This window comes from Chelonoidis abingdonii, chromosome 19 (genome assembly GCF_003597395.2).
Source record: "Chelonoidis abingdonii isolate Lonesome George chromosome 19, CheloAbing_2.0, whole genome shotgun sequence".
In the NCBI taxonomy this organism is placed as follows: domain Eukaryota; kingdom Metazoa; phylum Chordata; order Testudines; family Testudinidae; genus Chelonoidis; species Chelonoidis abingdonii.
In genome coordinates, this window is record NC_133787.1 from 27,659,001 (window position 1) to 27,670,558 (window position 11,558).

Consider the following 11,558-nt stretch of genomic DNA (forward strand, 5'->3'; position numbering starts at 1 on the left):
CTGAAACGACAGATGATGGTAGTTGTTAATTATCTGTAGTATATACAATGCAAAATGCATTCTGAGATGAAAGTGTCAGGAAGTCCCAGAGTGAAGCATCACTAAGAAGTGAATACTTACAGAAAAGCCCAGCAGAGAAGTTACTGTACAATGTTGCCCGTCTATTGCCAGAAAAGAAGATCTGCACACAACAGAGCCTGAAACGAGGGAGAAGATGGGGAGCTGAATGTCCCAGAGTCATCAACTAGCCACATACATTTGGTATAAGAAATAGAACTCATGACATTTTGGGGGTGTGGGAGTGGGACAGGGTAAGTGGAAAGAAAAGATTAGAACTTCTGAAACAAGAACTTCCCATTATCTAGACATCTGTACCAAGACTTTGCTTCATCCAGGATTGTGCAACTAGTGTAAACAATGTAAAATGACCTGTGGCAGCTATTTAAATATCATGATGCTGTCCCTCCCTGTGCCCCCATCTGGCCTGGTGCAGCAGTGTCTATTTCCCTCCTACTCCCCACAATAACCACGGAAGAGCCTACTTTTTTCATGAAGGAACTCTCAAATTGCAGTGTAGTCCAAAAAAACCCACAAAACTCAGGGTCTTCCACCCCTAGGGTTAATCTTTCACCACACTCTTGTCATGTGCTGACCCTCCAGACTTTCTCCTTAAAGGCCTAGTTTCTTCCCAAACCACTCATCCTCAGGGCTTCTTCCCTGGAGTCCTTCTCCTGTCTGGTTCTCCCCAGGTAGTATCTCCCACATCTTCTCATCTGAGTCTTATAATTGACCCAAGCCTTCTGATCTCCAGCCAACCATGATCAGTATGGTTGGTGGGATGAGAGCTGACCTATCACAGGCAAGGCAGAGCCCAACTCCTTTTAAAGAGCCAGCCCATGACATAGAATCATAGAAGATTAGGGTTGGAAGGGACCTCAGCAGGTCATCTAGTCCAACCCCCTGCTCAAAGCAGGACCAATCCCCCGAAAGATTTTTACCCCAGTTCCCTAAAGGACTGAACTCACAAACCTGGGTTTAGCAGTCCAATGCTCAAACCACTGAGTTATCCCAGATGCAGACGTTCTGTTAGGAGAAACACAAAAGTTAACAATTAAGGCAGTGATGGCTTTATCCAAATATACCTTATTTTTAGCTATTATTAGAAAATGTATTAAAAATAAGGTCTATTCTGTAATATTTTTCTTACGTTCCTATTGTTAAACTAGACATTAGCAAAAACAATGCTTCAAAAAAAAAAAACAATTTGGTTGTATCTAAGCTGGTATTTTGTTTGATTGAACAGCTAGAAAATTAAAGTAACATCATACATGCCAATATATAGTAGTGCCATCAGTTGCTTCTCTGTTCATGATCAATCAGAATGTTCATTATGAGTCGAGCATGTGGGAGAAGAGAGTCGCATCCTTCTCAACCTTGTATTTGTGTATGATTCTCTTGTGCAGCTGGGAAGTGACAGCTGCTGCTGGGTGTTGGGAGAGGTGGTGGAGGGGGCCATGGCTGTCCTTACCTGTTGTTTTGACCTGTCGTTTTGACCTGTTGTTTTGACCATATATTGGCCAAGAATATATACATTATGAAAATTACATACACATGATCAGTAGCCTTTGCCACACTTGAATGAAATACTTAAACTGTCCTGTCAAAGATTGAAAACAGCTAATGAAATTCAATGGACAGTTTAATGAAACTTTAAGGGAGTCTTGATTTTAATTTTTTTTATCTTGATGTCTATGTTACTCATTTGTATTTCCACAGCCATTCTCGTTGGCACTTGTGATCCCAACTACTTATCTCCACGCCAAGTGAGATTTGGAGATGTTAAGGAAAGATACTCTGTGTCAAACTCCCAGTAAGTCACTAAGAAAGTTAAAATACATTTGAGAGTGAATTGTGTTTCTCCTTCCATGTGTTGGGCTGAAACATCAAAGGAAGAAAACTTACTGGACTGCAATCCTCTTATTGGGTTTTGACTAATAAAATGACTAATCAATATGTTATGTCCCCTGACTTTACTAAAACAGGGCCCAATCCTGCAAGGCACTGAAGACGTCTTATGAGCTACAGTTTCCTCAACTTCAAAAGCCCTCAGTATGTCAAAGAAATGGATTCTTTTCCCCTGTATTTTATTTTTATTTTATTTATTCATTTTATTTTTATGTATTCATTTAACATTTAACATCAGCAGAAAAATTCATGCTATGCAATTACTTAACTATTTCTTCAAATTTTTGGCACTATATTAAAGTTTAGTAACAGGCTAGCATGACACGTGTCCAATGTATCCACATACGGGAATTATGTTCCTATCTCTTTCACTGTAAGCTCTTGTGCAAACTCCTGGACACTGAGTCCAAGAGCCAAGGAATATTTGCTCAGAGTTACATGTCTACTGGTGGAGAGGAAATGGAAGAGTGTTGGCTTCACCCCATTCCCTGGCAGAATAGTTAAGGAGTTAACAGTAGATTATCATCTACCAGGAACAAGGAGGAAAGACTGCGACTTAGAGGATATTCCTCAGGCACTGCCTTGAGTTCGGGGGTCTGGACTAGAAGACCTCTTGAGATACCTACCAGTCCTACAATTCTATGTCTAAAATCAAAATCTAGTCCAAGCCAATTAGCGAGGAGAAAGAAGGAAAGCAAGTGCCTCACATTGTTGCTTCCTTTGGTAAATCACATTTTAGATGGAAACTAGATACTACATACTTGCCACAAATAGAATTGCTCTTTCATTTTCAATTGTTAGAGAGTGTTTTATTAGACATTGTAAATCACAGCTAGAATTCCATCCTTCTATTGCTCATGGCACTGATAAAATAATCCTAAAAAATTATCAGTGTAAATTCAATGAATGCTAATGGTGTAGTGTTCTGAAATTGATAGAAACATTGGCTTAGATGAAAGATGCTTGAAGCAAAAATTAACTGAATTTATCTGAGGAAAGTTTGGTAACCACTGAATGTAGCACCACCTGATGCAGATGCTGCATGGTTTATATTTTATATATATAAGAAAATAATTCCATACAATGAAACTTGCTAGCAGGCAAGGTTATGCACACCTCAGAGCCAGAGGGAAAAAACGGTTCTTGGGTGCTTTCATGCTTCCTGAGGTAGCAAACAACCTTTTGTGCCAAAGAAGTTATCCTTAATTTTCTAGTAGCCTGCTGTTTGGCTGCATCTGTCCCCTTCAGTGCAAATGAACTGCAGCTCCCATTCAAACCTCAGTTAAAACAAAATATTTTACTGGTTACTTTATTAGTGCTGCAATAGGGATTTCAACCACTATTCCCACTTAAAATGTTCTACTTAGAGCTGTAAGAGAAAATTTATTTTCTGCCTACAGCAGGTGTTATTCAGAAACCTTAAACACAAGTGTTTAAAATGCTATAAAGGTAATGCTTTAGAGGTTTTATGTAGTTTTTTTGAGTAAATGATATTAAAATTTTTCTTCCTGCACCTGCCTACTCTTTGCATTAGCATAAGTATTCATATCTTTACAAATATAACGTGGCATTTGGCTATATTAAAAGAAAAATAGAAGCTTTGTCCATCTGCAAAGCATCTGCCATGAGAGGAACACTCGTGTCTTCTCATTATGCAATCATAAACAAAAGTTTCAAGTTTTTTTCCTTTTAATGCAAACTTTTAAAATACCTGAATACAGAAATTGGAAGTTCCACATGCATTTATTTTTCCTGAAATTTGTCTTGGAAATGGGATGGTTTCATTAAGGTTTCATGCGTATTCTAATGCACTTTCATCTAATTGATACTGTTAAAACCACACTTGCAATAAGTTCCAAACGCTAATTGTAATACCTGCTTAGCTAACATCATTATGATCACTATATGGGCTTGATATATTTGAGAAATATGTTCTATAATGAATGCACGTTTTAGATGTCATATTAGGTAAGAGTGCGGAACCAAATAATGTTCTATTTGACAATAGGCTAATCCAATTTAGAACACTTCAGGGACTTCCAAACACATGCAGCTCCCACGGAAGTCAATAGAAGCATAATGTCCATCAGAGAATAACATTTGGCCTCTTAGCTGAATAGGCAATAAATACTTTTAGTAATAAATACTTTTCTCTAAAGTTGCTCTCACAAAAGTATTGTTACCATCTCTTCACTTTATCCAGAGCCAGCTTCTGGGGTGATGCTAAGGTAATATGAATTAACTAAGGAAAATTCTGTAGGGTGAGATTTAGCTGCAGCAATAGCAGAAGAGATGGACCTCTGAGCCTCAATGAAGGATTTTAGGAAATATTTACATTTCAGTTATATAGTAACTTTATCAACTTCAAGAGCAACTTTTTCAATTTGACCTTCAGTTTGAGTTTAAAAAGAGAACTAAAGATTCAAAAGTTCATTTTATATCAAAAGTTATCACTGTGAGGCTATGCAAAATGGGAACATTAATTGGCTAGGCTGATGGATTCAGCAACCTGTTGAAATGTTTGGGATGGGAAAATTGACACAAGCTAAAAAAAGTAGCCTGGAATCTCATCGTATTCTGTGACAAAGTTTTTATATTCATCTAAATATAAGGAAGTTTGAATGGATGACTTTTCACGTTGAAACATCTTAAAAGAACTTTTCAAATAATGTTCATTATGCATTGTAGTTAAACAGCTATTTACAAAAACAAATGAATAAAGAATTATAAACACTCTTTATAATATCTTCCTCTCTCTCATTCAGCTTTTGTGCTCAAGAAGTTTCAACACTCTGGCACTTCAATTAAGATGCAATAGCTCACAACACAGGCTAAAGCGCAGAGACTCCCACAAATCCTCTTCCTTTACCGAGAGATTGTCTCCTTATTTAGAGATGTGCTGCTTCATCTCCATGCTGGTTGGTGAAGTGACGACTCACCAGGCAATGGAATAGACTGAAGTGCGAGCAGCTTGAGTCACTGGTGGTTGGCTGGGAAGTTTCTGGGGCTCCATTATTTGAGCAGCACAGTGTTTGATGGGAGAAGAGGATGTGTCCCATATATAGGAGTTCTCTGTCCACCTTTTCTACCCTAAATAAGTTCTGTGTTCCATTGGCTGACACGCTTCTCCTGTCAGAAGACCAGGTCATAGGTGGTCATGCCTAGTGGTTGGAGTGGGAGTCAGTCCTAGTGGTTGGAATCTGAATACCAGAGCAGGAAGAAGGGCCAAATGCCAGAGCCCAGGGCTGAGATAGAGTTGAAGTCAAGAATCAGAGCTGAGAGCTGGAACTAGATCACCAGGAATCAGGGAAGGCAGGAGTGGAGTGCAGAATTGGAACTGGGGCTGACCAAAGCCATGCTTTGCATATGAGTGTAGAACTTTGTGTGCTTGGCTATGGTCCAGTTTGAGGAGACATACTATTTTCAACCACTTTCCTTCACTTGTGCCCATGGCCTTCTGGAAAATATCCCTACGGTTGGAATTACAGGGTAAATGAAATATATTACCACACAATGACATAATGCCACATCACATGATATCAGATTCTGTGATGACAGTAAACAAAAATTAGTTAGCTCTACTTACTATTTTGATCAACTTAGATTAAGACCTTCTCTAAACAGCAAATCCTCCAACAAACCCAAGGAAAACTAGACTGAACATTCCTTAAAGATGAAGAAAAAAGCCATAATAAGTAAATTTATCAATGTTTCCTGAAAGTCAACAAATCTGAGCTATGTGGGACTAAGAGGTAGGGGGGAATGCATGGAGTAAAACAATTTTTAAAACTTGGTTAGTTTTATATATCTTATTAAGACTTAATTATGCCAGTTTTGAAAATTACAAGTACAGTACTGCAACTTACTAGAGATAATATAATGCAATGCAAATATCTGTATAAATTGACAACTTCTAATTATATAACTAGTGTCACGGTGCCTGGAGTGGCTCACCCTTAAGAATGCCAAACTTAGGACAGATTGTCAGAAAATAGGGCCAACACCCCAACCTGTTGGTATATTTAATCATTAGATTTCAGTAAACCATCAACAAATGTGGATTCTTGGAAAACTGTACTAGCTTTACCATGGAGCCACAGTCCCTTTAGGCATTCCAGTCCCTCTTTAGCACCTAAACGACTTTATGATAAATGGTTAATAAGCTGAAGTTCCCCATGCATCATGTTCTTTCAACCCCTGGAAGCTAGTCACTTACCCAGGTCAATGGATACTTCAGATCACACGCCAAAAATAATGCTGTAGCCAATCCTTAGTAAAGTTATAGTAACTAAAAAAAGTAATGGGTTGTTAAATGATTAATGCATATAAAAATACAATTGGATCAGAACAGATAGTCCACAGTAATAGCAGTGATGTTAAATCTGCTAGTTTTCTATGAGTCTCTCCTTTGCCCAGAGGTATGGGGACCTCAGTCCTTTTGTTCAAAATGTCCTCCTCTTACAATTCACGAGTCCAGAGAGAGGCTAGGAAAGAGGTGTCTAGAGGCTTTTGTTCAGTCCTTTTATATCTTGACCCGTTTTGCTGGAAAAACACTGACTGTGTTACATGTCAGGCAACTTCATGGCGTACATACTCTGTGATCCGTCCTGCATCCGAATTGCAGATTCTAGCTTGCACTTTGCCTACATGCCCCCTAAGATGTCTTTGGGGACAATGTGCAGACACTCCTGTTTACAGATCCTTTATTATTTCTAAAGAGCTAACTTGTGCATATTTCTCAAGCTCACATTTGAGATACAAACACATAGCAAAGTTTCATAACTTCATATACAATGTTGTTACACATATTTTAATATGATAATAGTATTCATCAGGTTATAACTTTTCCAATGATACCTCATAAGGCATGCAAAATTGTGATAAATCTTGTACAAAGTAACAGTGACGACCATATTAGTGTACATGGTCACCTTCCTCCTTTAGACAGTCTTACAACTAGATCACATTAAGGCATCAAACCATGGGGAAGGAGCACAGATTGATCACTTCTAGGTGTCCATTTCTTGAGTTCTACATACTCACTTTCTCAACCATCATTTATTAATGGTAAACGTTTGTGTGGAATATAAAATTAGTTTTAGAGCATAACATCAACAATACTTGCCATGCATTAATGTACATATTAACCCAAACCACAGCACTATTTTGAAAGAATAAAAAATGATTCCCTCCTCTTCCCACACACTGACATTGGTTTCCCTGTAATTTTTCTGTTTCACTGAATAGTTCCAACAAGTTCTGTGCACATTTGTTCTGAAGAAAATACAGTTGTGCAGCTTGAGCAATCTCTCCTCCCCTAAAAATGCCTCAATTTTCACATAAAAATATTGCACAAATAGAAGTTTGGATTCAGAATAATGCAGTTTCTATTAAAACAAATGAGTAGCTGTTCCTTTCTTCCTATGATAGAATCTGTGGTACACTTCTGAAGGAATAGTATTAATAGAATACAGAGTTGCCTCTATAGTTACCCATTACTAGAAAGGAATAAAAAATGCTATCTGCATGGCTTTTCGATAGTGTGGTGGTATTATCTTTCATATTAGAATACATTTATAAAGTCTGTGGGCGATACCAAGCTGAGAGGGGTTGAAAATGCATTGAATGACAGAATTAGAATTCAAAATAATGTAGACAAACCAGAGAAATGGTTTGAAATAACCAGGAATAAATTCAATAAGGACAAATGCAAACTACTATTCTTAGGAAGGAATAATCAATTGTACAAATACCAAATGAAAAATGACTGCCTTGGAAGGAGAACTGCAGAAAAGGATCAGGGGGTGATAGTTAGATCACAAACTAAATATGAGTCAGCAATGTACTACTGTTGCTAAAAAAAAAAAGAAAGTGAACAACATTCTGGGATGTATTAACAGGGGCGGCTCTAGGAATCTTGGCGTGCTGGGGCCTGGAGCTGCCCCTGTGTATTAATACAAATTTTGTAAGCAAGACAGAGAAATAATTCTTCCACTCTGTTCAGTTCTGATAAGGCCTCAGATGGAGCACTGTGTCTTTTTCTGAGCACTATACTTTAGCAAAGATGTGGACAAACTGGAGAAAGTCCAGAGGAGAGCAACAAAAATGATTAAAGGTCAAGAAAACATGACCTACAATGAAACAGTGAAAAAATTGGGTTTGTTTAGTTTGGAGAAGAGAAGACAGTGGGGAGATATGATAACAGTCTTAAAATACATAAAAGGTTGTTATAAAGAAAAGAGTGATAAATTGTTCTCTTTAATGGCTGAGTACAGAACAAAATGTAATGGATTCAAATTGCAGCAACGGAGATTTAAGTTAGATGTTAGGAAAAACTTCCTAACTGTACAGGTAGTTAAGTACTGGAACAAATTACCTAGTTAGGCTTTGGAATCTCCATCATTGGAAGTTTTTAAGAACAGGTTAAACAAACACTTGTCAGAGATGGTCTAGATAATACTTAGTCCTGCCTGGATTACTAGATGACCAATGGAAGCCCTTCCAGTCCTACATTCCTATTATACTTTGATTATTTCCTTCTCATCTCAACACTTAATTTAAACAAGTTTTTTTTTAATCCACTAACTTTTTCCTGATTAGCATTTTTTTTCCATTATGGCTCATGCAGTAATTATTGCATTATGGAAATATTACTGTATTAATATAAAAACACCACAAAATAGAAATGTTGAGTAATAATGCCTTAAAAGGTATCCAGTTCTATCATCTCATGTGCTGAACGATAGAGGGGACTATAGAAAGATGAAAAATCATTTTTGGTATATGAAAGGTTTCACACAAAGAGGAAGATGTCAGCTGTAAACTGCATTCACACAAAGAAATATTACTCTCAAGTACTAACAGTTCTTTACATAGTTGTAAACAAATATAAAAACATATCATTTTAATGAGCCAATTATGTTTGCTGAACTAACACAATATTGTAGATCAGTGGTGCACAAACTTTTTCAGTCATATACCTCCCCTCCCCCATTCACGGAATTTGTCACAACCCCCCCCTCCAGTCGTACCTCATTGTCACCCTTACTTCTGTGCTGTTGCTGGTGGCAGTGCTGTCTTCAGAGCTGAGCTGTTGAAGACCAGCAGCTGCTGGCTGGTGTGTCCCTGTTGTTTGCAGCGCAGAAGGACTATTTTTCAAATCCCACTCCTGGCCTACCATACCCACTCTTTTATGGCAGCAGGTACTGCAGGATCCATAGGGTCCCAGTTTCTTGGCACTCCCCCCTGCCCCAAAAAACCTCTTCTGTCCGTCCCCGTCCCTCCCGCAGTTCATACGTGCATCACTGCTGAAAATGTTAGTTTGATTTTTATTTCAAAAAGACAAAATTATCCATAGGTATTTGCCCATTAGGTCTTACTCCTAAGGTAAGTTTGCAATTAACATATTTTTCCATGTTCTTTTTGAACAATGTTCTGTATTAAATTCAATAGCTAAGACTGTCACACACACCAGTCCCATCTTACAGCTTTTTGCCCTCTCCTGTGCAATGAAACATCTGAAGCAGGTTTTACCACATATTACAGACTTGGAGATTCTGTGTGATTATGCTAGTTTTCAAGGAATAAATGCTAAAATGCTTAGATAAAATGCATTTGAAAATCAGCATTTTGTACAGATCACAAGATTCAGGCTCATTAGGCTACATCACCTGCCCTCTAGACATGAATTAATGGAATGACTAGAGAATGAACTGCTCCCAGATCTTTGGGTCTACTTTGCGGCCAAATTAGATGAAGGAGGGTGAGTACAAGAAATACAGCTAACAGAATTTTTAGAGACTATGCAAAATGATTTTTAATCTTTTGAAGAGTATGTTCCAAAGGGTGTACCTAGAAAATTGTATGAAATGAAACATTCAACCTCGCTGGGAACTACCCAAGTACTGATTCGTATTTTTATCAACCTGGCTTCCCCCAAAAAAGATCTTGATGAGTAAGGTTTGCCTTACTAGAAATCAGAATGACTGATTTATTATAACAAACTATTAATTGACAGATAATATAGAATATATATTGGGACAGAACACATCTGAAATATAGCTAGATATGTCATGAACATCCTAATATTCCTTTAACTTCACCAGAGCACCAATAAAGCACAGCAGTCCTTGGATGCCTTGAAGCCCCAGGGAGCTAGAGCAGATAAACAAGGGCATGAATCAAGAACAAGCCTCACATCTAAAATTGCTGATCCCTACCATTATACCAGCATCTGAAACGTCAAATATAGATGTCCTGCTGGGAGTCCCTAGATTTGAACATCTGGGACTACTATCTATAGACTTTTACTCACAACATATCAACTGCACATGGAAAGAGATTGTCTTTCAAAAAGCTTCCTCTGGCCAACCTCACTGAGAACTCTGGCCACTGCATTCTGTACCCACTGAATCTTCTATCTGGTCTTTAAGGGTAAACAGGTAGGATGCATTAGAGTAACCCAACCTGAAGCCATGAGGGCTTAGATAACTGTGCCAAGGATGACATTTTGGAGAAAATTGCTGCGGTCACCACACTCAGCACAAATGGAAATACATATTTTTGGTAAGCTGGGACTCCAGGAGCAAAATGGGGGGACTCAAAAGTACCTTTAAATTACAAACCTCCTGAAAGGCTAAACCACCCAGCATCACCTCTGTTTTACTTGCATTAAGCATCAGATAGCTCATATTTACACAAAGTTCATTTAAGCCAGGCGTTGGAACAGACTGGTCATCATAGCACCAATCTGTGTCTTGAGCATTCTGCTGGTATTCCAAGCCAAGGCATCTCATTATCTCTTCCAGCTGTCTCAGATATACATGGAACAAGAGGGGTGACAACATAGCTCTCTGCGAATAAGAGCCCTTTTGAGCAGATAAATAATTTTCCATCATGGCTATTTGGTATCTCTCCAATGGAAAAGAATAGAACCACTCACGAAGAATCCCATTTTCCCCTGCCAGGGTTTACATTTGAGCTGACAAAATCTCATGGGCAATAGTATCAAAGGTGGCTGATTTAAAAGAAGTGCTTTGGCAACTGACCTTTGTTCATCACTAGTAGGAGACTGGTGTAGTCTCTTACTCAGGCTTGAAACCAGAACGACCAGCCTGAAAGAAATCTGTAGACTACAGATATCTGAGTTACTTCACCTCCACCTTCCTAATAAACTTTCCCAATAGCTGTTTTCAGTTGGTGCATCTCTATAAAAAGGCTAAAACATAACTATTCTTCAAAAATCTATTATAGTTCACATATAGCTAATAATTAACTCCATTGAGATAGAGGCAAAACAGGATCTTATATTGTAGCCTTTGTAAAGATGAATTGCAAGGCCTTTTGAATTAATTACAATTGATGTAAAGTACTCTGAAGTTAAAAAAGGGAAAGAATAATAGTAATTATTATAAGTAATAGAAAATACACTCATTAACATTGTGTGACAAAGTTCCTCCTCTGCCTTGGTGGGTCCTGCACTTATTGGCAGATTTGCTCGCCTCAGTGATCTCCCCCACAGTCTGGATCAGCTCCTCCTGTGTCTGATCAGGAGATGGGAGGTTTGGGGGGAACCCAGGCCCACTCTCTACTCC